Source organism: Bufo bufo, chromosome 5 (genome assembly GCF_905171765.1).
Source record: "Bufo bufo chromosome 5, aBufBuf1.1, whole genome shotgun sequence".
NCBI classification, from domain to species: domain Eukaryota; kingdom Metazoa; phylum Chordata; class Amphibia; order Anura; family Bufonidae; genus Bufo; species Bufo bufo.
The window spans coordinates 504527965-504552306 of record NC_053393.1 but is presented as its reverse complement, the minus strand read 5'-3'; the positions used below and the strand labels follow the sequence as shown (position 1 = coordinate 504552306).

Sequence of the window (24342 nt, the reverse complement as noted above, 5' to 3'; positions counted from 1 at the left end):
GACGCGGCGATACCTAATATGTATACTTTTTTTATTTATGTAAGTTTTACACAATAATATCATTTTTGAAACAAAAAATAAATCATGTTTTAGTGTCTCCATATTCTGAGAGCCATAGTTTTTTCAGTTTTTGGGCGATTATCTTAGGTAGGGTCTCATATTTTGCGAGATGAGATGACGGTTTGATTGGCACTATTTTGGGGTGCATATGACTTTTTGATCGCTTGCTATTACACTTTTTGTGATGTAAGGTGACAAAAAATGGTTTATTTAGCACAGTTTTTATTTTTTATGGTGTTTATCTGAGGGGTTAGGTCATGTGATACTTTTATAGAGCCGGTCGATACGGACGCGGCGATACCTAATATGTATACTTTTTTTATTTATTTACGTTTTACACAATAATATCATTTTTGAAACAAGAAAAATTATGTTTTAGTGTCTCCATATTCTGAGCCATAGTTTTTTTTATTTTTTGGGCGATTGTCTCAGGTAGGGGCTCATTTTTTGTGGGGTGAGATGACGGTTAGATTGGTACTATTTTGGTGGGCCAACGCCTTTTTGATCGCTTGCTGTTGTACTTTTTGTGATGTAAGGTCACAAAAAAATGGTTTATTTAGCACAGTTTTTATTTTTTACGGTGTTCATCTGAGGGGTTAGGTCATGTGATATGTTTATAGAGCCGGTCGATACGGACACGGCGATACTTAATATGTATACTTTTTTTTTTGCCCTATTTTTTACCAATTTTTTTAACTTTATTTGGGGAAAATGAAGTTTTTGTTTATTTTTACTTGAAACTTTTAATTTTTGGGGGGAAAACTTTATTTTTTAAACTTTTTTTTTACTTTATTTTTTGTCCCACTTTGGGACTTCAACTTTTGGGGGTCTAATCCCTTTTACAATGCATTCCAATACTTCTGTATTGGAATGTATTGGCTGTATGAGTAATACTGTGAGTATTACTCATACAGCTTCCGGCCTGTGAGATCCAGGGGGCTGGATCTCACAGGCTCATCACCGGAAGGCAGCGTGATGCCTTCCTTAGACATCGCGCTGCCTTCCATGCCATCGGGTCCACCCTACAGCCGCATGGGGACCCGATGGCACCGCCACACGCCACCACCGCAATAGGTAAAAGCCGCAAACCGCAGGTCTGAATTGACCTGCGGTTTGCTGCGATTGCCGACACGGGGGGGTCAAGGGACCCCCCCCCCCCGGCATTGTGACAGGATGCCCGCTGAATGATTTCAGCGGACATCCTGTTGCGATTAACCCCCGCCGGGCGGCAATCGCGATTTAAACTTAGGACGTACCGGTACGCCCTGAGTCCTTAAGGGGTTAAAGTGTGGAAGGAAAGCCACACCAACACAGGGAGAACATATAAATGCCATGTAGATGTTGCCCATGTAAGGGAACAATGTAACCCTATAATATAAATAATTTAAAACAATAATAATAATATAAAGAATATAAATCAAAACAAGTACAGTGGTCCCTCAAGTTACAATATCAATTGGTTCCAGGGCGACCATTGTACTGTATGTTGAAACCATTGTAAGTTGAGTAATTGGTTCCAAAGGCCAAAAATGTCATCAAGATAAGAGAAAATGAAGAGTTAAGAAAAATAAGCAGATAACTAAGACAAATAAAACAAGTCCTTACATATAACAGTCAGGAAAAGCTGCTAACTAGCAACTAATCCAGCAATTTTTATCAGAGAAGTGGCCTTCATTGGTTGGATCTGAGTCTGAGACATTGTATGTTGAGTCTGGTTTCAACTTACGATGGGTCAGAAAAGACCATTGTATGTTAAAAATATTGTATCCTGAGGCCATTGTATCTTAAGAGAACACTGTAGATATGTTATTGCTACAATAAAACGTCAAATAAAAAGGGTAAAAATCATAATATCACTATATGAGACGGCAAGCCATTGGACAGCAATCCTACCAGACTCCAATATTTCGAATACTTACTGAAACATAGCTGCATGACAACAGAAAACTGCTTGAAAGGCAATTTGCACAGCAAATCCAAGTGTCTTAATATAAGCTTATGTAATAAATCTAAAATCTTTAGATGTAAAAGTATTTCAGGTATTCAGGTAAATAAAAGGGTTGTCCCAATATGATTTCACTTGTCTAGACATCGTATTAGGGTATATGGATAGTGAAGGACCGGCTTTATATAAAATAGAGGTGGTGTTGATGAGGTAACCCATTTAAAGGAGTTGTCAATCTTTGGGGGCCTTTTGATTAGATGGCCCTCCATGTCAACGTACGTCATGTGACCCACCGACATGATGCATAGAGAACACGTCACAGCTGCGGCCAGTTATTTGGCTTTTGCTGCACGTTATCCCCATGAAACTGAATACTGATAAGCAGGACTAGAGCGCGGCAGTGAGGACCGAAGGAGTCGGAAGCTGCAGTTGAGGAGCAAGTAAATATGCTAACAGGTTCGGCGACGTGGCGGGGTTCTGGCCGAAGAGACCCTAAGGGGGTCCTTTCAAGCCTATTTCTAGGTCTCCATTCAGCCTAGTTCTAAATACAACTTACATATACTGTATCTCTTACCTTTGTATATAACATTCAAGAGCTTTATATGACTACTTTTTGTATACAGCTAGTTGTAATGAAATTGTAGTCACCTAAACAGGAAGTCAAGTGGTAACCTGAAGACCTTCAGACAATATATGGGTTATAAATAATCATTATTGCTACAGACAAGTTTACAATCGCAAAAGTAAGTCATACAAGCATAAAGTATACTAAAACAATTGCCTAGTCAAATTTCTGCAACTCAAAGATGCTTGTTGGTCTAGAAGTACAAACATTTCTGGAATCGTATCATAGGCCAGTCCTGAAAAAAAGGAAAATAAGTTGGTGGGGTTTATGCAAATCTGCATAAAAGGGACTTTTCTAGGCTATTTCGGAGTGAGTACGTCTCACGATTTAGGACTTTCATATAACCATTTCATTTTCCGTTCTTCTAAACCATCAGAAGAACAGAAAAAAATAAAAACAGGATCCTGTAAAAAAAAAACGGAACCTGCTGCATGCAAGACATTTTTCCGCCTGAAAAAAACTGATCTGAGACGGAAATGGCTAAAAAGGATGCCAAATGTGCATAACGGATGCAACAGGATCCTGTTTTTTCCCTCTATTCTTCTGACAGATCAGAAGAACGTAAAATCAAATGGTGATGTGAAACCAGCCTTAACTATACGACATACGGTGCAGCGTAGAAACCAAATTTCTAAGAATATCTCCTCCCTCCATTACAGTTTGCCTGGAATGGCTGAGAAGACCTACGAGCAAGTGGTTGATAATTTTTTGGTCTTGCACCTCTATTTACTAAGTCCTGAACAACAATTTTAATATAAAACTGTCAGACAGTTGGATTCAGGCAGGTACAAGGGAAAATTGTATTTTAGCCCTTTATTTCCACATACGATAGAAATCTCCTGGAAGGGATTTTTGTGTTACAAAGACCAGCCTTCCCTAAACTGCACCCAAACGTACATTCACTAGACCTGCGTGTGTCACCACTGCAGTTAGAACTACATATGTTGCACAGTACAAGCATGGATCTGTCTCACATGTGTCTGAGACAGACCAGAAAGACTATATAGAAGTTACAGCGCTCGTACTAAGGACACGGGCCAGGAACCAGTCGTTTTAATAGCCAAACAATCACTGCTCAGACAGAGCCTCAGAAGCCTTGTTAAAGTGGAATAAGAGCAGAGAAAGACAGGGCTCAAAGCATAAAACAAGGTGTGCCCTCACTGCTAATAGAGAAAGAATGACATGTTTCTCAGCGTGATCCCACTTGTCCACCAGGGAGACATTATAAAGTATTTGGGATTTTTATGTCCGTACTTTGTAAGTCGGCTCTCAATTCCAAATGAGAGTTATTTGCTGAGGTTTTGAAGAAGGATTTTATGTTATTAGAGATGAGGGAAGTTTTGAAAAATTCGATACGGCAACCAAAGTTAGAGAAGAAATGTTATTTGTTTCGAATGAATTTGTCACGAATCGCTATAAATCAGATATACCCAGCCCACTCCTTAGGGTACAGCCACACCGAGTGGCTAATTAGCGCGCAGCTGCCTTTCATTTAATAATGAAGACCGCACTGTATAGTCCTTCTTCATTGTTAATGGCCACACTGCAACTTTAATACACTTTTGAACAGGGACTGTACCCATATCTCCAACCACAGCGCTCTCCTGCCCTACAGGTGGTAGCCCTTCTTCTGCCATCTGCTTTTCCTCCTTTTCCACATCATCTAATATCGATGAGAATATTTCATCAGGAACATCCAGCTCCTCCTCTCTCTGCATCTTGTTGACTTTTCTAGGACATGGAGACCAAGAAGGATTACTTGGAATAAGTAACGCCAGCAATAGATGAGGAAGGTCACCATTAAGACCTGCCCCCCCTAAGGGGTGCAGACTGGATGGTATTGGTTGGCTCACTGGCACTGGAATAATAAATCCTTCCATCTTATTGGTATTGAATTACATTTACGTCTTTACATTTGCACTTTTCCTGCAGTGTCCCGGTAGTCTCCCTGCACTCTACCCACACTGTCCCTGCAGTCTCCCTCTCCAATATTGTTCTATTAATCATTTTCAGCAACACTGTCCCTAGCGCATGAGCTCTTGTCATGTCTCTCCCTATGCCCAGCTCACAGGACAATGGTGGCGACTGAGCAGTTGATAGGGCTGTGACATCACAGGGGATGGCTATCTGCAGACTGACTGGCTGAATAGTATTATGGATGATCTCACATTCCCAGGCTTCTTACTTTCACTTTATAACACGACAGCCTCCATTTTAGTCTCTATAAAATAACAATTATGGGTCATGTCTTGTCAGAACTCTGCATTGTTCTGTTTCTTTAATGTGTAAATAAATTAACTATTGGGTGTTACCATTGTCAAATGGATGTGTCCCTGCATAATCACATACTGTCAAGACTAATTGGGCAAGGTCAGACCACTTACAAACACCTCCGATTGGAAACAACCAGGTTTTTTTTTAATTTCCAATTGGAAAAACTTTTTTTTTAAATTACTAGGAGGAATAACAGAGGACTGGCACTACATAGAATAAAAAAAAAAAAGATGCTCCAAATTGTTATTTTATGGGGAAGTCCAATTATTTACTAGAACAGGCATGTCAGGTGAGCTGTGAGGTCTTTCTTGAAATACACGTCTTATATGGTCTCATTTCTAAGATACACTCAATTATCCAAGTTTTCACCCCAGGGAGTTGTCCATACACACTGGAAGGACACTGACTAGACTCACAGATCTCTTGAGCAATCTTAGGCTGAGTTCATATCACTGTCGACAGGACTATTTTTTCCGTCATGTATAACGGAAACAAACAGAATCGTTATATGGCCCCATAGACATGTATTAGGACGGAGCAAAACGGAATTCCTCTTAAAGGCTTCCGTTTTGCATTCCGTCCTAGAATTCCGTTATATTCCGTTATAACGCCAATGCGAACCTGTCCTAAACAGTGACAAAACACGTTTGAACAGTCCCTGATCACAAGCACTCAACTATTCCATTGTACATATTAGTAAGGCGTCTTTCACATGAACGTGTGATGGCCGTGCCCGTACTGCGAACCGCAAATTGCAGTCCGCAATGCACGGGCACCAACCGTGGGCCAGCCGCATGCGGACCGCGACCCCATTCACTTGAATGGGGTCCGCGATCCGTCCATCCTGCAAAAAGATAGGACAAGTTCTATCTTTTTGCAGAATGGAAGCACGGAACAAAACCCCACAAAAGCACTCCGTGGTTCCGTTCCGTATCTCCGGACCCATTCAAGTGAATGGGTCCGCATCCGTGATGCGGAATGCACGCGGCCGGTGTCCCGTGTATTGCAGACCCGCTGTATGCGGGCCGCAATACAGCCACGGGGGGGGGGGGGACACGGCCGTGTGCAAGAGGCCTAAATGAGAATGTCACGTCAGTCATAGATATTTCAAGCGAAACACTTACTGATTCCTCAGGTATCGCTCATTTCCCAGTACATTTTTATCCTTCCTCAGTCTCTGGATTTGTTCAGTTCAAGTTATGTCAGGGTGCCGGTTATATTGACTTTTACTAAGGAGGAGACACTGACATAAGCGTTAAACTACACTTCTCACAAACTATAAATTAGGGCTAATAAATAATATATCACATAGATTAAACATGCAGAGAGGGGCACTGCCTAGTTTTGAACCTCTGCCCCTCTTTACTCCTTAAAGAGGTTATGCCATGATTGATGTGAAAAATGAAAATCAAACATCATATAGTACATGATAATCTCTTTCTAACAAAGCTAAAACCAGCCCTGTACCTCTCATGGAACCAGAGATCTCCTCATCCATTGCTCTGCTAGATTGATTTCAAGCTTGCAGCTCAGATAGCATGTCCTTTTTTTTTAAGAGGCAGCTCTCACTCCGTCATAGCTCATAGGGCAAGTCCTTTCTGCTGCTGATCTCTCCCTATCACAGCTCAGGGGGCCTGTCCTTTCTCAGGAGGCATAATAGGGAATGTGACCTTTCTGCTGCAGCTATCTCCAGCTTCTAACCGTAGCTATGACTGGTGGCATCTGAAGGATGGAACCGGGCATGTGCGACCACCTCATGAGGTGGACATGCACATCAGAGATTAAACACCAGGGAACACCATTATTTCACAACTGGAGTATATTTGTCTTCAGAGGACCACTTCCTCCAAAAGGTAATGGGAGGAAACAGCAGTCTTTGAATCCAGTTATCATTTCTTACCATAGTGAAAGACATAACTTGGTTTGGAATCTATTATCTGCTACATGAATTTGTGGCAAAATAAATGTAACTTTTCAGATCTTGATATTTTCTAGTTTTTGCTGTAAATTTTAAGCTATTACTATGTGTGTAGGAAATGCATGGTTACATACATGACATATTTCAGCTTCAGATGTTAAAGCAGATCAGAAAATCAAGAGTTGAATGTTCCTATTAAGACATGCAATCCTGCCAGTGTTTTCATCCTTTTCGCTTTATATGACATGACATCATTTATGTGTTATGCAACTGATAGTGATTTACTAATCAAACAAAAATATCCAAATATAATGTGGCTGTCAGAGCCGCAGCTTTCACTTGGTGTGCGGTTTGACAACAGCCTTCCATTTAGATTTGGCCAATTTGGAACGAAATAACGCTGCCACGTTTCACCGCGATATCTCCAAAAGACGTTAATAAAGTGACAGAAATGTGAGCCTGGAGATTATGCATTTCAGTGCAGATGTTAACACTGACGTGACCTTCTGAAAAATTAAAAAAGGTAATAAACCCTAAACACAAGAAGAGCTTTTTAATGTTGAAGGGCCTTACAGCAATAGCGCCACGCTTACCCATGGGATGTTTCGGATATTGTTGCTCAGGTCATGAATGGCGCTGTTTCCAGAAAATAAGCAGACTTTTTTATTTTTACTAATCTTGGACATTCCCTATAAGCAGTGGCGTACATAGAGAAGTAAGGGCCCCATAGCAAGGATTAAACCAGGCCCCCCACACAGGACAGAAGGGTTTCTGCCTAAACCCTTTTCAATGACCCTTGGGCCATTATTCCACTGCCTCGTTTGCTAAACGTTGTTCCTTTAGAGGGTAGAGTCCTGACCAAGTTTTCACTTCCAGTAGAAGAGGAGGTTAACCCAACTAAGACTGGGCCCCCTCTTACCCTAGGCCCCATAGTAGTCGCATGGTCTGCTGCTATGGTAGTTACGCCCCTGCCTATAAGTATCTCTAGCTAGTATTATGGAATGCACTATATCATACAGAATCAGTAATATTACTGAAAATGGTAGTTCTTCTATGGGTCATTAATTAGTTTTATTTATTATTACTTTTCGATATTTAAAGTGTTTTTAATAGACTAAAATACTGAAAGCCCATAATGGAGGGCCCACAGATCACCAAAAGATCATCGCTCCTTCAATGTTTACCCAGGCACAATGAATGGAGCTAAGCCATGAAAAGCACAGCTACATACTGGAATGTGGATGAGCCGTTATTACATTACAATAAGAATGGAATAACATTTTTCTGTCATTTAATGTAGACAAACCCTTTTTAAAACAAAGCGGTCTTCTCCAGCCACTGGTTGTCATCTGTTATTGGTGAGAAAAGCCACATCTAGACATTTATTTCCCCTGCAGCGAAAATGCCTCTCGGTTCTGCTCCGAGCAGGGGGCCCCCTTTTATTTTCATGAGTTTTTGTCATGAAAGAGTCCCATTAACTCCACTGTCCTCTACTGATTTTGCACCAGTCTACACAGAAAAGCTGAGAACTCAGCTGCAGCAAACAGGAAATGTCAGCATCTTGGGTGTGCTTCAGCTCTCCCCGTCAAAACTTTTTTATATTAAAAAAAATACAACAAAAAATCAGTTAATTCTAAAAAATCTGATTGAAAAAAATGAGTTTTAGTTACACATTAAAAAAGGTCATGTGTACATTCAAAGCAGAACGATTGACTTCACTTGCACTGGCAATATGGTCAATGAGAGGACCAGTAGGTGTGAGAGCTCAAAAATAAAAGTCACAGATGATGGAAAAAGTGTAATGTTACAGTCTATTGAGGTCGGATGGCTCATCTGAAGCTCTCTGATCTCCTGACCTCATAATAACTAAACTATTATCCAACTGATAAGAATATGGCTTAAATGAGTGTTTATGAGGTCAGGAGACCAGAGATAAGGCTTCACATGAGCCATCAGAACGCTAGAATGACAGACTGCAAATAGACAGATTTTTAAAGGGGCTGTCTCACTTCAGCAAATAGCATTTATTATGTAGAGAAAGTTAATACAAGGCACTTACTAATGTCTTGTTATTGTAATGTGTTGCTTCGTTTGCTTGCTGGGTTCATTTTTTCATCACATTACACACTGCTCGTTTCCATGGTTATGACCACCCTGCAATCCATCAGCGGTGGCCGTGCTTGCAGACTATAGGAAAAAGCACCAGCCTATGTGAACTCCCATGGTCCTGGCCACCAGAGAAGCCGTTGCTTTTTCCTATAGTTTGCAAGCACGGCCACTGCTGATAGATTGCAGGGTGGACATAACCATGGAAACGAGTAGTGTGTAATGTGATGGAAAAATGAATCCAGCCAGCAAAGGAAGCAATATGGAAAATCACAATACATTAGTAAGTGCCTTGTATTAACTTTCTCCACATGATAAATGCCACTTACTGAAGTGAGACAGCCCCTTTAACTGCATGTATCACAAAAACTCTGAAAATGTTAAAATAAAATTATTTTATAGACCAAAATGAGTAAAATGCAATAAAAATTTTTTTTGCCAGAATGTGTCCATAGTCTTTAAAAGGGTTGTGTAACTTCAGCAAGTGTCATTTATCATGTAGAGAAAGCTAATACAAGGCACTTACTAATGTATTGTGATCGTCCATATTGTCTCCTTTGCTGGCTGGATTAATTTTTCCATCACATGATACACTGTTCGTTTCTATGGTTACGACCACCCTGCAATCCATCAGTGGTGGTCGTGCTTGTACACTATAGGAAAAGGTACTAGCCTCATTGGTGGCCAGGACCGTGGGAGCGCTCATAGGCTAGTGATTTTTACTATAGTGTGCAAGCACGGCCACCACTGATGGATTGCAGGGTGATCTTACCATGGAAACGAGTAGTGTATAATGTGATGGAAAAATGAATCAAGCCAGCAAAGGAAGCAATATGGACAATCACAATACATTAGTAAGTGCCTTGTATCAACTTTCTCTACATGATAAGTGCCATTTGCTGAAGTGAGAAAACTCCTTTAAGCTTGTAGGAATGGCTGCAAGGAAATAATAAGAAGGGGGACATTTTCGACTTTCATGTGTGGTGTGTCTTGAGGCCCTTGCACCAATGTAATGGCTCCCATCTTGACAAAAATGTAGTCATTTCTTTATCTGCTTTCAAAGTATCTTCTATTATTCTCCTGTAGTGCGAAATTTGTTTGTCAGAAGGCGGCAGGAGTTAAAAATGTCATTATAGGGGGGCTGCATGATGTCGGTATTACACAGCTGTTCTTCATCTACTGTACTCCTGCTTCTACCAATAACTATTGATTTAACCTCTGACTGGAGGGTAAAAAAACATCTTTGCTGCATTTGCTGTGAGATGCCCCATTAATCGATAATTTGGTTTGCAAGGGAATAAAAAAGGAGCAGAAAAAAAAATTCTTGGCACAGAAAATGGAATTATTTTACTCTTTACTTCAAAAAATTCCCACAAGGGCTCAGTTAACAAAAAAAGTTAGTTTTCCATTGGAAAAGACAAAGCGAGGTCTAGCATGCACCGCCACATGTTAAAGCACACAGTAAAATAGTCTATACTTTCCAGTCACGTTTGTGGAGAGGGCAATTTATTAGCTGTTTGGCTGCCAAGTTCCACTATTATCATAACTATAGAACATTTTTACTAAAACCAAATTATATTTAGCTTTTCAGTCTGAGTACTGCCGCTTTTAACCATAAAAAAAAAATAAAAAAAAATTGTTCAATGGAGTGTCGTAATAAGTTAAACGTCCGTGGCGGACCGTATATCACTGGGAAGTGCTTCCTACACTTTTCAATCTTGCGTTTTGCTAGTTCTGCTATTTATTCAAAATGTAAGATCTTTTGTATGTGAATGCGGTGCATAATGAGGTGGCAGAGATCAGATATTTTACTAGCAGAATTTGAGGATCACAGCATACGGTATTTGGAACTGAATAAAGTTTAGCACATTAAATGGAGCATGTAATAAAAGGACAGTAACACTCCGAAACGAAAAGGAACGGCATTTATTTGAAATGTCTGCTGTTACCAGCCAGAAGGCATTAAATGGGCTGTAAATGTTACTCTCGGTAGAGAACAGAAAAAAGTCATGTCTCACCGTTTGTGTACGCCATTGCCGATGGGGGCAAGTGTGCGCAAGAAGAAAGTCAAAAAGGGATGAATGTGAACATAAAGGTAAGAAAACACATAATAAGCAATAGCTAAACTTTAGAATAGGGTATGGCATAAGTAGCAATTCTCAGCTTGAATGGCGTCGCTCTAGTGATCAGTTTATTTTCACAGGTCCATCTTTCATACCCCCTTCGGGACTCCAGCTGCTGTGAAACTACAACTCCCAGCATGCACATGTACTTGGCTTCCACAGAAGTGAAAGGAAGATTCTGGGAGTTGTAGTTTCAGAACCGATGGAGTGCCGGAGGTTGCTGATCCCTGCCGTAGAGGAACTTGCAGGTGGCCAGTGCAGTGACAGATTGATCCAGGAAAGGGGTAACGAGTCTTCAGAGCAATGTGGGGAAAGTATTGGAAAGGTATGCAAAAATAATAAAGAAGGCGAGTGGCCACAGGCAACGATTGAATGGGCGACCACAAAATACAGGTTTTGTTAAGGTCGGCCTGTGTGGGAGCTACTCTTGTTCACCAAGGGAGAAAACGCTGTAATGTCCATATACTTTAATACAGTGTTCCCCAAACTGTGGCTTGGAAGTCACATGTGACTCTTGGGGCCCCTTGTTGGCCGTTCCCTAGCTGGAGGCAGCTCTAAATATATGATTAGGCACTAATAGCAACAGGGAGATCATAGTATGACTGAAACTTGCCCCTAGCATCAAAAACTCATCAGTGGTAATTAATATTGGGGTAAAAAACCATTGCGGCATCAATCATAGAGTCAAAAGGGTTGTCCGGCCAATAAAATTTACAAAAAATTCACTCATAATGGTGTCAGACAAGAGGGGAGCCAGTAAGCATTAGAACATGTGCCGCGAAGGATCGGTAAGGTGAGTATTACTTATTCTAAACAATTCCTTTTTTTTTTTTTTTTTTTTTTTTATTAAGCGGCCAAATAAACTATTTAATAGACGTTTTCAATTTAATACCTCGTGCACATCACCTGCCATATCTGAAAGTAGATAAGCGAGAAAAGGTTGAGAACCTCTGCGCTAATGGGACAACTCTCTGACAATCCCCTTAAGAAGTGTTTTCTTTTCTTAAAATCATGCAGTTTTCATAGTGACTACTAAGTCTAATAATTTTATATACAGTGGGGGAAATAATTATTTGACCCCTCACTGATTTTGTAAGTTTGTCCAATGACAAAGAAATGAAAAGTCTCAGAACAGTATCATTTCAATGGTAGGTTTATTGTAACAGTGGCAGATAGCACATCAAAAGGAAAATCGAAAAAATAACTTTAAATAAAAGATAGCAACTGATTTGCATTTCATTGAGTGAAATAAGTATTTGAACCCCTACCAACCATTAAGAGTTCTGGCTCCCACAGAGTGGTTAGACACTTCTACTCAATTAGTCACCCTCATTAAGGACACCTGTCTTAACTAGTCACCTGTATAAAAGACACCTGTCCACAGAATCAATCAATCAAGCAGACTCCAAACTCTCCAACATGGGAAAGACCAAAGAGCTGTCCAAGGATATCAGAGACAAAATTGTAGACCTGCACAAAGCTGGAATGGGCTACAAAACCATTAGCAAGAAGCTGGGAGAGAAGGTGACAACTGTTGGTGCGATTGTTCGAAAATGGAAGGAGCACAAAATGACCATCAATCGACCTCGCTCTGGGGCTCCACGCAAGATCTCACCTCGTGGGGTGTCAATGGTTCTGAGAAAGGTGAAAAAGCATCCTAGAACTACACGGGAGGAGTTAGTTAATGACCTCAAATTAGCAGGGACCACAGTCACCAAGAAAACCATTGGAAACACATTACACCGCAATGGATTAAAATCCTGCAGGGCTCGCAAGGTCCCCCTGCTCAGGAAGGCACATGTGCAGGCCCGTCTGAAGTTTGCCAATGAACACCTGAATGATTCAGAGAGTGACTGGGAGAAGGTGCTGTGGTCTGATGAGACCAAAATAGAGCTCTTTGGCATTAACTCAACTCGCTGTGTTTGGAGGAAGAAAAATGCTGCCTATGACCCCCAAAACACCGTCCCCACCGTCAAGCATGGGGGTGGAAACATTTTGCTTTGGGGGTGTTTTTCTGCTAAGGGCACAGGACAACTTATTCGCATAAACGGGAAAATGGACGGAGCCATGTATCGTGAAATCCTGAGCGACAACCTCCTTCCCTCTGCCAGGAAACTGAAAATGGGTCGTGGATGGGTGTTCCAGCACGACAATGACCCAAAACATACAGCAAAGGCAACAAAGGAGTGGCTCAAGAAGAAGCACATTAAGGTCATGGAGTGGCCTAGTCAGTCTCCGGACCTTAATCCAATCGAAAACCTATGGAGGGAGCTCAAGCTCAGAGTTGCACAGAGACAGCCTCGAAACCTTAGGGATTTAGAGATGATCTGCAAAGAGGAGTGGACCAACATTCCTCCTAAAATGTGCGCAAACTTGGTCATCAATTACAAGAAACGTTTGACCTCTGTGCTTGCAAACAAGGGTTTTTCCACCAAGTATTAAGTCTTTTTTTGTTAGAGGGTTCAAATACTTATTTCACTCAATGAAATGCAAATCAGTTGCTATCTTTTATTTAAAGTTATTTTTTCGATTTTCCTTTTGATGTGCTATCTGCCACTGTTACAATAAACCTACCATTGAAATGATACTGTTCTGAGACTTTTCATTTCTTTGTCATTGGACAAACTTACAAAATCAGTGAGGGGTCAAATAATTATTTCCCCCACTGTATATATACAGATGTAGTAGAGTTAACACTCATGCTTTATGAGATGTGTTATCTAAACTAAATGCGTTAAGCAAACACCTTCAATTGCTTTTTAATTTCAAGAAAACACAATTTGAGTTAAGAGTTTGAGTGTTAACCCAGCTACATCTGTATATATAGATGTTATATAAAGACTTCCTGTTCTGTACTGATCCCTTTTTCAGCAGTCATCTCCATATCCACACAAACAGGATTACAAACAGATAACACAGGATACACATTCACAATAGGTGATATCACAGCTTATCTAAAACCTCTTGACCTCTGCACATCTCATAGAGCACGCCTTAAAAAATATTGCATAGAAGATTATGAGGTTCCCTCCTGTCCACTGAGTCTATGCCCCATGATGGCTGCTGTAAAGCAAACCTCTAAACAGGAAATATTGACCTATTATTAGACCTAGTGGCCATTATGAAAACTGCACAATTTTAGGATTTAAGGATTTAAAAAAATATATATAATAGATAATGGCATAGAAAAAAGAAATCAACAAAAATTATAAAAAAATGTTTAGCATAAAATGTACGTTAAATAATAGCTCATTTCTGATGATAAATCTAGCACTATTTAATGAATACTCTAATATATAAAATACAGCGTCTCTAAGAAAAACTTTACTTTTTCACAACTTTCATATAATATTTCAGCATCAAATTTTTATAAGAAAAAGCTTTCACATTAAAAAGCCGTTATGAAAATGAATACGCTACGGTACAACGTTGGGCGCCGCTGGCACTTCCTTGAACCCTATAGAATAACAATGATATTTTTTTAAGAGGTGCTTCTGTTTTTAATATTTTTCCACATTCATACGGCATACCTAAAATGAACCAAGATTACGCCATCGTCACTGCGGGACAAAACGACCTGTTAAAGTGTCTCGTTATGAGGTTCAGTGTCTGGGGGTCCTAGTAATGAGACCATTTAAATGACATCTTGAAAGTAAGCCATATGAAAAGATTTATGACTGTCGTTTTAGTATGATCATAATTAATGCCGTTACCTGAAATGCAAAAATAAAGAAAACACGGTGAAATAGGAAATCTAACACCGCGCTGAGTTTTTCTAACCTTCTAACAAAGGTTACCACAATAATTAGTGGTTGGTACCGTAAGTACGCTCAACGAAGCACAGCTGTCTCGTGCACTCTGGCACAGGACCAAATTGCTGCATTATTAACCGGTTTCTTCGTAAGTCTGAGTCGCTAGGATATTCTAAGTACTGGGAGGCAGCAGATGTTTAGTAGCAAGTACTGGACACACAGAGTGCACCGAATTTGCTACTCATGGAGGGTCATTCGATTTCTGTACTGACTAAAGTACTGTACTACTGTTTACAGGTGTCCCACACTAAGGCTTGATGACATATCCATAGGTTCTCCTCAGATTTCCTCCAGGTGCTCAGGTTTCCTTCCACACTCCAAAAACATAGAGACAGATCAATGATAGAACTGTTTCCTCTTTATTCCAGCCCCCAGGGACACAATAGGGTCCAAATGCACACCCACAAAAGTAAATCCAGTATGGTCATACAGATGTGTCAACTCTTACTCTACTTATAATTTGGTGAAGAACTCCAATTTCTCATGAAACCCAGTCAACACCGTATCACAAACCTCTGAGAGGCAGCAATTTACAACACAACCACTTGGTGGTCTCACATAGACATCTCGTGACACAATATCTCAATAATCATGCTATTTGACAAGCTGGCCATCTTCTGACACACATCAGGACATATCGAGGTAAGGAAGGACACAGCTGTACATATAGGCTACACGTTGTTCAGTCTCCATTCCATAGTGAATGTACTGTATGGTGCTAATAAACTGAACGGACATGTAAAAAATATGGACATCAAGGTTAAATTGCTAGAACAGCAGTTTCATTGCCTTCTAAATAAAGAACTAATGTGGACATTAGATAACTTGTTTTTGTAGCCTAACAACCCTGCCTAAGCTGCTTCCAAGGCATTGCACTGAACCCTCCAAAATCCTAACCTGTACTGACGTGGGGCAAGTACCCCAAAGCAGTTGTCTACGGATTGATATCAGGCTTGACTATATTCCTTTGTCAAATCCCAAGGCTTGTTGTAAAGTAAAGTTGGACCTTAATAGGAAACCACTTCCACTAGGTGGCGGTGGCGAGCTGGTTCGCTTACACTACACTCTGAACAGAGCCGTGTTTCCGATGTTTAAAGGGCTAGTTTAGCACTGGCTGCTACAGTGAACAGCTAATCGGTGGGGCTGCCAAGTGTCGGACCCCTACCAATTAGGTATTAATGACCTATCCTGAGGATGGGTCTTTAATATTAGGTTCCTCAAAAAAAACTTTAGTTGATAATCAGCACTAGAAAATGCTAGATATTTTACCCCAATGGCGCACTGGTGATATTGACAAGCACAAAAGGTATTAAAGACACATCAGTAAGTGATATACTAAATTTTACAAATATTTTCTTGAGCTACAAAAATTTGCAATTTTTTGACATTTAGTGTGAAAACAAATTATGAATGTTCCAGTCTTCACCCATGCTGACATCTATTGATCAATCCCACTAGACAGCAGGCTGGTAAAAAAAAAAAAAAAGCATCTCATTTTACGGCATGTTGTAAGATTGTGGGTTAAGGGGGTTTTTCCATTATCAACATATATTTAACTTATGAAAAGGATAAGTGATAACTGCTGGGGGTTGATCACAGGATGTAAAGCATCCCTCTCCAGCTGTAAAGGATCATTTAAGAAATGATAAAAATGGGGGGGAGAAACTATTTTGGGAGAGCTGCAATAATTGCTGGATATATTGTAAAAGTACCGTAATGTTGTTGTTCTTTATCTACAAGTGTCTATACAGCAATGGCCAGTCAATGGCTTACTCATCATTGCTAGCGGATAGAGATGAATAAAGCTTCCACTCAGGATGATTCACTATTTCAGGCTCATTGGATTATTTTAGGAACTATGATTCATAAACTAAATAGCTCTAATAAAATTGTACAGTAGTTTACAAGTGGAAAACATGCTTTAAATGACCATTCTGAATTTTTAAAGATTTTTTAAACCAAAAAAGTTATATTAGATCACAAATCTAAAACATTAAAGCGGTTGTCTGGGTTCAGAGCTGAACCTGGACATACCCATAATTTCACCCAGGCTGCCCCCCCTGACTTCAGCATGGGAGCAGTTCATGCTCCGATACTCTCCCTTGCCCTGCGCAGGATCGCGCAGAGCAAGGGCTCTTTTATTTACTATAACACACTGCCGGGCGGAGGCTTCTGCCCAGCAGTGTGTTCGGTTAGGTCACCGGCTCTGATAGGTGGGCTTTAGCGCTGCCCTAGCCCGAAGGAGAGCACGGTTCATCACCGGAACTCCACAAAATGCCTTTGCGCTGTATGATTCAGCGCAGGGCAAAAGAGAGCATCGGAGCATGAACTGCTCTGATGCTCTTGTCAGGGGGGCTGCCTGGGTGAAATTCTGGGTATGTCCGGGTATAGCTTTGACCTGGAAAATCTAACCTGGAAAGTTGCATCTTTAGTCAACCATTTCGAACTTACTGCATGAAGACTCTGTCTGTCACTTAGCGACTGTCTGACACCTAGTGAGATCGACAGGGCCCTGAAATCCCACGTACGATCCGCTGGCAGTACCATCCACGCATGGGCAGTGAGAATCTCAGAGCCAGGATGACCACATGAGATCTTCACTGTGCCAGACCATGCAAGGGATTCCTGGGCCAGGCAATGGAGCAGTGAGAATGCCAGTGCCTGTCAATCTCACTCAAGGAGGGAGTGGCAACGGTGAGAGGTGGAGGTGATGCAAGGCCAGCCGAGGCGTTCTGAGAACTTGAAGTGGCCTTGGAAAATGTTTTATCTGTCCAAATTTACAGAAGGTGGGGCAACAGAAATAGACAGGGCCAACACAAGTCGGCAGGAACAACATAAGTGGGTGGGGCCAGCAATACTGTAGTACCGTAGCCATGGGCGGACTTCCCATAGACTCTACAGGGAAATTTCCTGGTGGGCTGTTGCCCAGAGGGCCACCCAAGCCCTCCTTTTGTCCGCCAGCCAGGTACATAAAGATCTGATTCTCTCAGCCTATCTGGTTCTGCTGAGGCAGTATTTTGTGCTCTGCTCTGGTATTTGGTCCTATGCTACGGTATTGCTGGCCCCGCCTTCTGTTAATTTGGACCTGCCTACAATATGGGGCCACTTTTATTTTTTTCCAAGGCCACTGTAAGTTTCCAGTCTGCCCCTGACCTTAGCACAAAAAAACCACCCCAGCAAAACCAAATACCACAGTGCAGCATAAAATACTGCCCTATAACCATAGTGAGGACAGTGCTTCAGTAGAATTCAGTAGGGCACATGTGGCTGTTGGCCAAGCGCATAAGTACATGATGTTCCTAGAATGAATTAATGCTGAGATCATGAGATCATTTAGTACCTGGCCAGAGGCCATGTGGAGGGCTCGGGTGGCCCCTTGGTCATCGCCCCACTGGGAAATGTCCCTGTAGGGTCTATGGGCAGTCTGCTTTTGTCTATAATGCTGATTACACACACAGATCTCTGTGGATATAATACATATCCAGAGTACCCTAGCTGGATGATTTCACCATCGTACAGCATGGAGCACTCTCTGACTGCCATAAGGAAGAGAACCTCAGAGCAGATATATTCCCTGAGGATACACCAGAAGACGTGTCCTAGTAAACAATACAATATACTAGCAAATTATTCCCAGCCTGTAAGCACATAATTAAATTTCAAGCAAAATAAATCAATGTCATAAATTCTACTCACGAGTGAACCAAATAATAACAGTAAGTACTCCAAACAGGGCTGTAGCGCCAGTATGTGCGCGCCTAGGGGTTAATGAGGATTCAGACAGGATTTCACAATAGCCTGCTCTAGAGAAATTAATAAGAACAAGTATTGTATTGAGGAAAGGGCAAGGAAGGGGTAGCAGACAGAAAGCAGAAACATCCAACCACAATAATGAGCGTTTGGAATTCCACCCTCACTGAGCTTTTTCAATTTTACATTTGAAACAGATTTCGAAGATATTCAACAGCAGAACATCAAGGTTTCCACATCATGTGGTCTTCAGCCTGCTGCTTGTGCGCGGCTATTGACTGGTACCGTTTGTGCTTTCCTCACGCAAACAATTACACAATCGCTCGGCGGTGTCAAGTGTCAGCGCCAAACGCTACCATTACTACGGATGACAAAATCGAGTGACGTCATCATTTATCAGGGACCTTCAACTCTCGTTGTATTCAAGGAATGAGTAGATAACCCTTCACAGATTTCACTTTGTGTCAATTTACAAAAAAAAATTGCAAGCTGAAATTCCAAAAAGTGGTATTTTGTTATATATTAGAAAAACTAGAATAAACATGTAAAACCTATGGAAATGTTCATTCATATAGTTTAATATATAATTCTGAGAATTATTTTTCTTCAATTACAAACAGGAAGAATGCGATTTTGTTCTACTGAAGTACGGGGGGAAGAAAGGAACGTCATGTTGAATTTCATGGAATTTCATGGAAGATAAGGCGATCCTTTGTTCCCACAGAAGATACTCACCTGCCAGAACATATGCACACATAAAAGCATAAAAGACAACTTTTATTGGTACACGATACATCCACTAACTGAATATCAAATGGTCAGCCAAATGAAACGAAAAATACATGACAATAATACACTGTAACAAATAGTCCGGTAGTCACAAGAATGCTTTAGTCAAGCAATGACTACCACCAGTTACCATAGTATATCTCTAGAGGTTCACAAAAGACGACAGATCCTGTGCAGAGCTCCTGGTGCCCCATGTGTTTGCCACTGTGGTCGGTATTCCATGCACCCTAAAGTCAGGGGTTTTACATGGACAATAATTAATTTGCCAAAAAATGTGCAATGGATCATAGGTGACTTTTAGCACTAGACTCACATCTCCAAGCACCAATAAGATATAGTAATATAATTATATAATTATTAAAGGGGTTGTCCGGGTTCCGAGCTGAACCCGGACATACCCTTGCTTTCACCCAGGCAGCCCCCGTGAGGCTAGCATCAGAGCATCTCATGCTCCAATGCGCTCCCTTGCCCTGCGCTAAATCGCGCAGGGCACGGCTCTTTTGTTTATCATAACACACTGCCGGGCGGAAAGCAGTGTGTTCGGTGATGTCACCGGCTCTGATGGGCAGGCTTTAGCGCTGCCCTAGCCGTTTTACTGGCTAGGGCAGCGCTAAATCCCGCCCATCTGTGACGTCACCGGGCTTCCTGGCAGCCCCATGGAGAGCCCCGGTACGTCAGCGGAACTCCTAAAAATGCCTTTGCCCTGCGCGATTGAGCGCAGGGCAAAGGAGAGCATCGGAGCAGTTCAAGTCAGGGGGGGCTGCCGGGGTGAAAATGGAGGTACTTTAAGTAAATTTAGATCTGTCAGTCAGTTTGTTGATAACCTCCAGGCTCATCCCTTTTTTTGCAGATCCGTGTTTTGCGGACTGCAAAATTCATACGGTCACGTGGATGAGCCTTATCAACATAATATACTTTCAACCAAAAATGCCCAACTTTTCCTGGTGGAAAAGTGTGATCCATATGTTCGCTGTGTGGTGCTGTACCCAGCAGGAGGATGGAGATAAGCGACTTCTCCAGGTTGTTGATTAGGCAGTATATGGTAGGATAGCACAATGTGGCCATGAAAATAAGCACTAAGGCCCCTTTCACACGGGCGAGTATTCCGCGCGTATGCGATGCGTGAGTTGAACGCATTGCACCCACACTGAATACCGACCCATTCATTTCTATGGGGCTGTTCAGATGAGCGGTGATTTTCACGCATCACTTATGCGTTGCGTGAAAATCGCAGCATGCTCTATATTCTGCGTTTTTCACGCAACGCAGGCCCCATAGAAGTGAATGGGATTGCGTGAAAATCGCAAGCATCCGCAAGCAAGTGCGGATGCAGTGCGATTTTCACGCACGGTTGCTAGGAGACGATCAGGATGGAGACCCGATCATTATTATTTTCCCTTATAACATGGTTATAAGGGAAAATAATAGCATTCTGAATACAGAATGCAAAGTAAAATAGCGCTGGAGGGGTTAAAAAAATAAATAAATAATTTAACTCACCTTAATCCACTTGCTCGCGTAGCCCGGCATCTCCTTGTGTCTCCTTTGTTGAAGGACCTATGGTGAGCATTAAATACAGTTACAGGACCTTTGATGACGTCACTCCGGTCATCACATGGTACATGACATGATCTTTTACCATCGTGATTCACCATGGTAAAGGATCATGTGACGTACCATGTGATGACCGGAGTGACGTCATCAAAGGTCCTTTACCCAGGTCCTAAAGAAAGAATACAGAAGCAGATGCCGGCTGCGCTATCAAGTGGACTAAGGTGAGTTAAACATTTTTTAATTTTTTTTTAACCCCTCCAGCGCTATTTTACTTTGCATTCTGTATTCAGAATGCTATTATTTTCCCTTATAACCATGTTATAAGGGAAAAAATTACTATTTACAGAACACCGATCCCAAGCCCGAACTTCTGTGAAGAAGTTCGGGTTTGGGTACCAAACATGCGCGATTTTTCTCACGCACGTGCAAAACGCATTACAACGTATTGCACTCGCGCGGAAAAATCGCGGGTGTTCCCGCTACGCACCCGCACATTTTCCCGCAACGCCCGTGTGAAAGGGGCCTAACTGATCAAGATGAGCAGCCGACTGATGAAGTGCTGCCTTTGAGGAACCCCATTACATATCCCTCCAGAATAAGTCTTACATCTTGAAGTACTATTGTTAGAAGCTTTTCTATAAACCACATGTGATCATTTTTTAGAAACCCTGCATGCAGACAATATGCATTTTCCCTTGGTGCACTCAATACTCATAAACACACTGTAACAACATATCTAAATGGCTTTTATGTAATCATTATGCTTCAAGACTTTGAAAATACATGTTTCCTTGGGGGAATGCAAATACACTTTACCTTCTATAGCTATATTTATTTTAGCTGATCTCATTCCAGGGTCTGTTCTGCCTCCACCCGTTGTTGGATCCATTTCTCCCCTCTTTTTTCGGTTTTAGTCACACTCACAAATCCAAATACAGCACATCCACTTCTGCACCCACATCCAAACCACACTATCCATTCCACCCATAGTGCAGTGCCAAAGACAATCTCAGTCTGGAACAGTGCACCTTCCCAGAACTGCCTGGGATCTATGTTTTCATTTAGCCATTCTAAACTAATTTGACCGAGTTCTCCATCTTATGGGTTTGGAACAGGTGGAGACGGATTTGCTTATGAGCTTCTGTCAAGAGCCTTGTTGTAACATTTAACATGCTTGTGATGTCCCTCGGACATTCCACACATCCTTCGATTGTTTAGAAAAGTCTCCTAATACATCAGATTGTTAATGTTAAGAATCTTTCATTGCTAGAATACATGTCTGGCTTGAACGTTTGATACAACAAATCACATTTGTTTAGTTTCATTGTGTGCTGTGGAATTACTGTGTTCTCAAAAGATCAAAGACCTGGACCCGCAACCAAGTCGACCACACTTATACTCAAGGCAGCCATGGACAAACAGTACAACATTACCACTTCACAGGTAAACTTGCAGAACTTTGTTTCTCATGGCTGCATCTTAAGCTACTTTCACATCTGCGTTTGTGCTGGATCCTTCATGGGTTCAGCAGAAACGCATCCAGTATAGGCTACTTTCACATCTGCGCTTTCCCTTTCCGCTATTGAGATCCATCATAGGATCTCAATAGCGGGGGGAAATGCTTCCGTTTTGTCCCCATTCATTGTCAATGGGGACAAAATTGAACGAAACGGAGTGCACCAGAATGCGTTCCGTTCCGTTTGGCTGCGTCCCCATGCTGAAAGCAGCGTTTTTCTGTCAGCGATGTGGTGCGGAGCAAGACGGATCCATCCTGACACACAATGTGAGTCAATGGGGACACAAAAGAAAATGGATCCATCCCCCATTGACTTACAATGGTTTTAGAGACGAGTCTGGCTTGGCTATTTTAGAGATAATACAACCGGTTCCGTTTAGAACGGATGCAGACGGTTGTATTATTATGACGGAAGCGTTTTTGCTGATCCATGACAGATCCAGCAAAAAAAACTGGGGTGAAAGTAGCCATATAATACCATCGTCTGCATCCATTCAGAACGGATCCAGTTGTATTATATCCCAAATGAACAAGACGGATCGGTCTCTAAATCCATTGTAAGTCAATGGGATCTGATTCCGTTTTTTTTCGTGTTCGAAAAAACGGATCCGTCACCATTGACTTGCATTGTGTTTCATGACGAATCCATCTCAATCAGTATCCCATGGGAACGCAACAGAACAGAACACATTCTAGTGCGCTCCGTTACATTCAGTTTTGTCCCCACTGACAATGAATGGGGACAAAACTGATGCGTTTTCCTCCGCTTTTGAGATCCTATGACGGATCTCAATAGCAGAAATGAAAAACGCTGATGTGAAAGTAGCCTTAGTTATGCAAAGGGTCAACTATACTGAATTACTTGTCAGAAAGGACTAAGCTATTATACACCCCGGCTGATTATGCATACACCCGAAAAAAGAAAGCGGCTGAGCGAACAGCAGATCTGACATTGTAGAGTACTTGTCCTTACCAAAACAACCAATTTCAACTCAAAGTTGGAAAAAAGTAGCATTGTGGGTTGGGATTCGATATCCCACAGCAGCCATCAGTCTCATAATGAATGCGTGTTAAAGGGAACCTGTCAGCAGAGTCACGCTGCCCTAACCATGAGCAGCATCAAATGCCAACAGGCTCCCCCATTTCCATGAACTACCGCATGCTTTACTCTGAAACTCTGCAGCATTTCATGGAAAATATAGTTTTAAAAAGCCAGGAGAAGAGTCTGCCGGCCGCCCCCTCTGGCTTGTACCCGCTCGGCTCGCCTTGTTTTTAAAGTTCTCTTCCTATAGGCAAGTAGGGAGAGACAAATGAATGTTCAATCAGCTCAGCACGTCTGCAAACAGACTGAACTGCGAAAAAGGAGGGTCCAGCACAAATAAAATAAGATACAGAAGTTTAAATTCAATACAAAAAGATTCTTCCCTAGTTAATCCAAAATATAGAAGACACAGAAGAAAAAAATGCATCGGTTGGGGTGTTTCTGACCCTACCTGGGCTCATAACCTGATGCTAGATTAACAGTTGGAAATGTATATGCCCGTAGGTGTATGGGCACCACCTATGACTTGCGTAAAACAAGTATTTAAAAACATAACATAAAAAACGATAGACACGTGAATTAGCAGTCTATATCAATAATATAATATCAAATCTGAGGGAGAGTTTAAACCGTCGGGATGAGCAGTATTTAATAGAAATATCCAATGAGACTCACGGTTCAATAACAGGCGTCTCCAGTCACCAGCACGTACAGGGTGCTTTACCCTTACAGTGCCGAAAAATCTCATAATAGAAAGATCACACTGATGTATTCGAAAAAATTTTAAATGTCATTAAAAAAGTCATTAATTGTGTTACTACACATGTT

The 24342-nt window shown here is 41.5% G+C and overlaps 1 protein-coding gene across 3 annotated transcripts in view; it reads right to left on the bottom strand.

Moving 5' to 3' along the window:
* Window positions 1-24342, bottom strand: part of MKX (mohawk homeobox) — a 119655-nt gene that overhangs the window by 27135 nt on the left and 68178 nt on the right. The window lies entirely within an intron of this gene.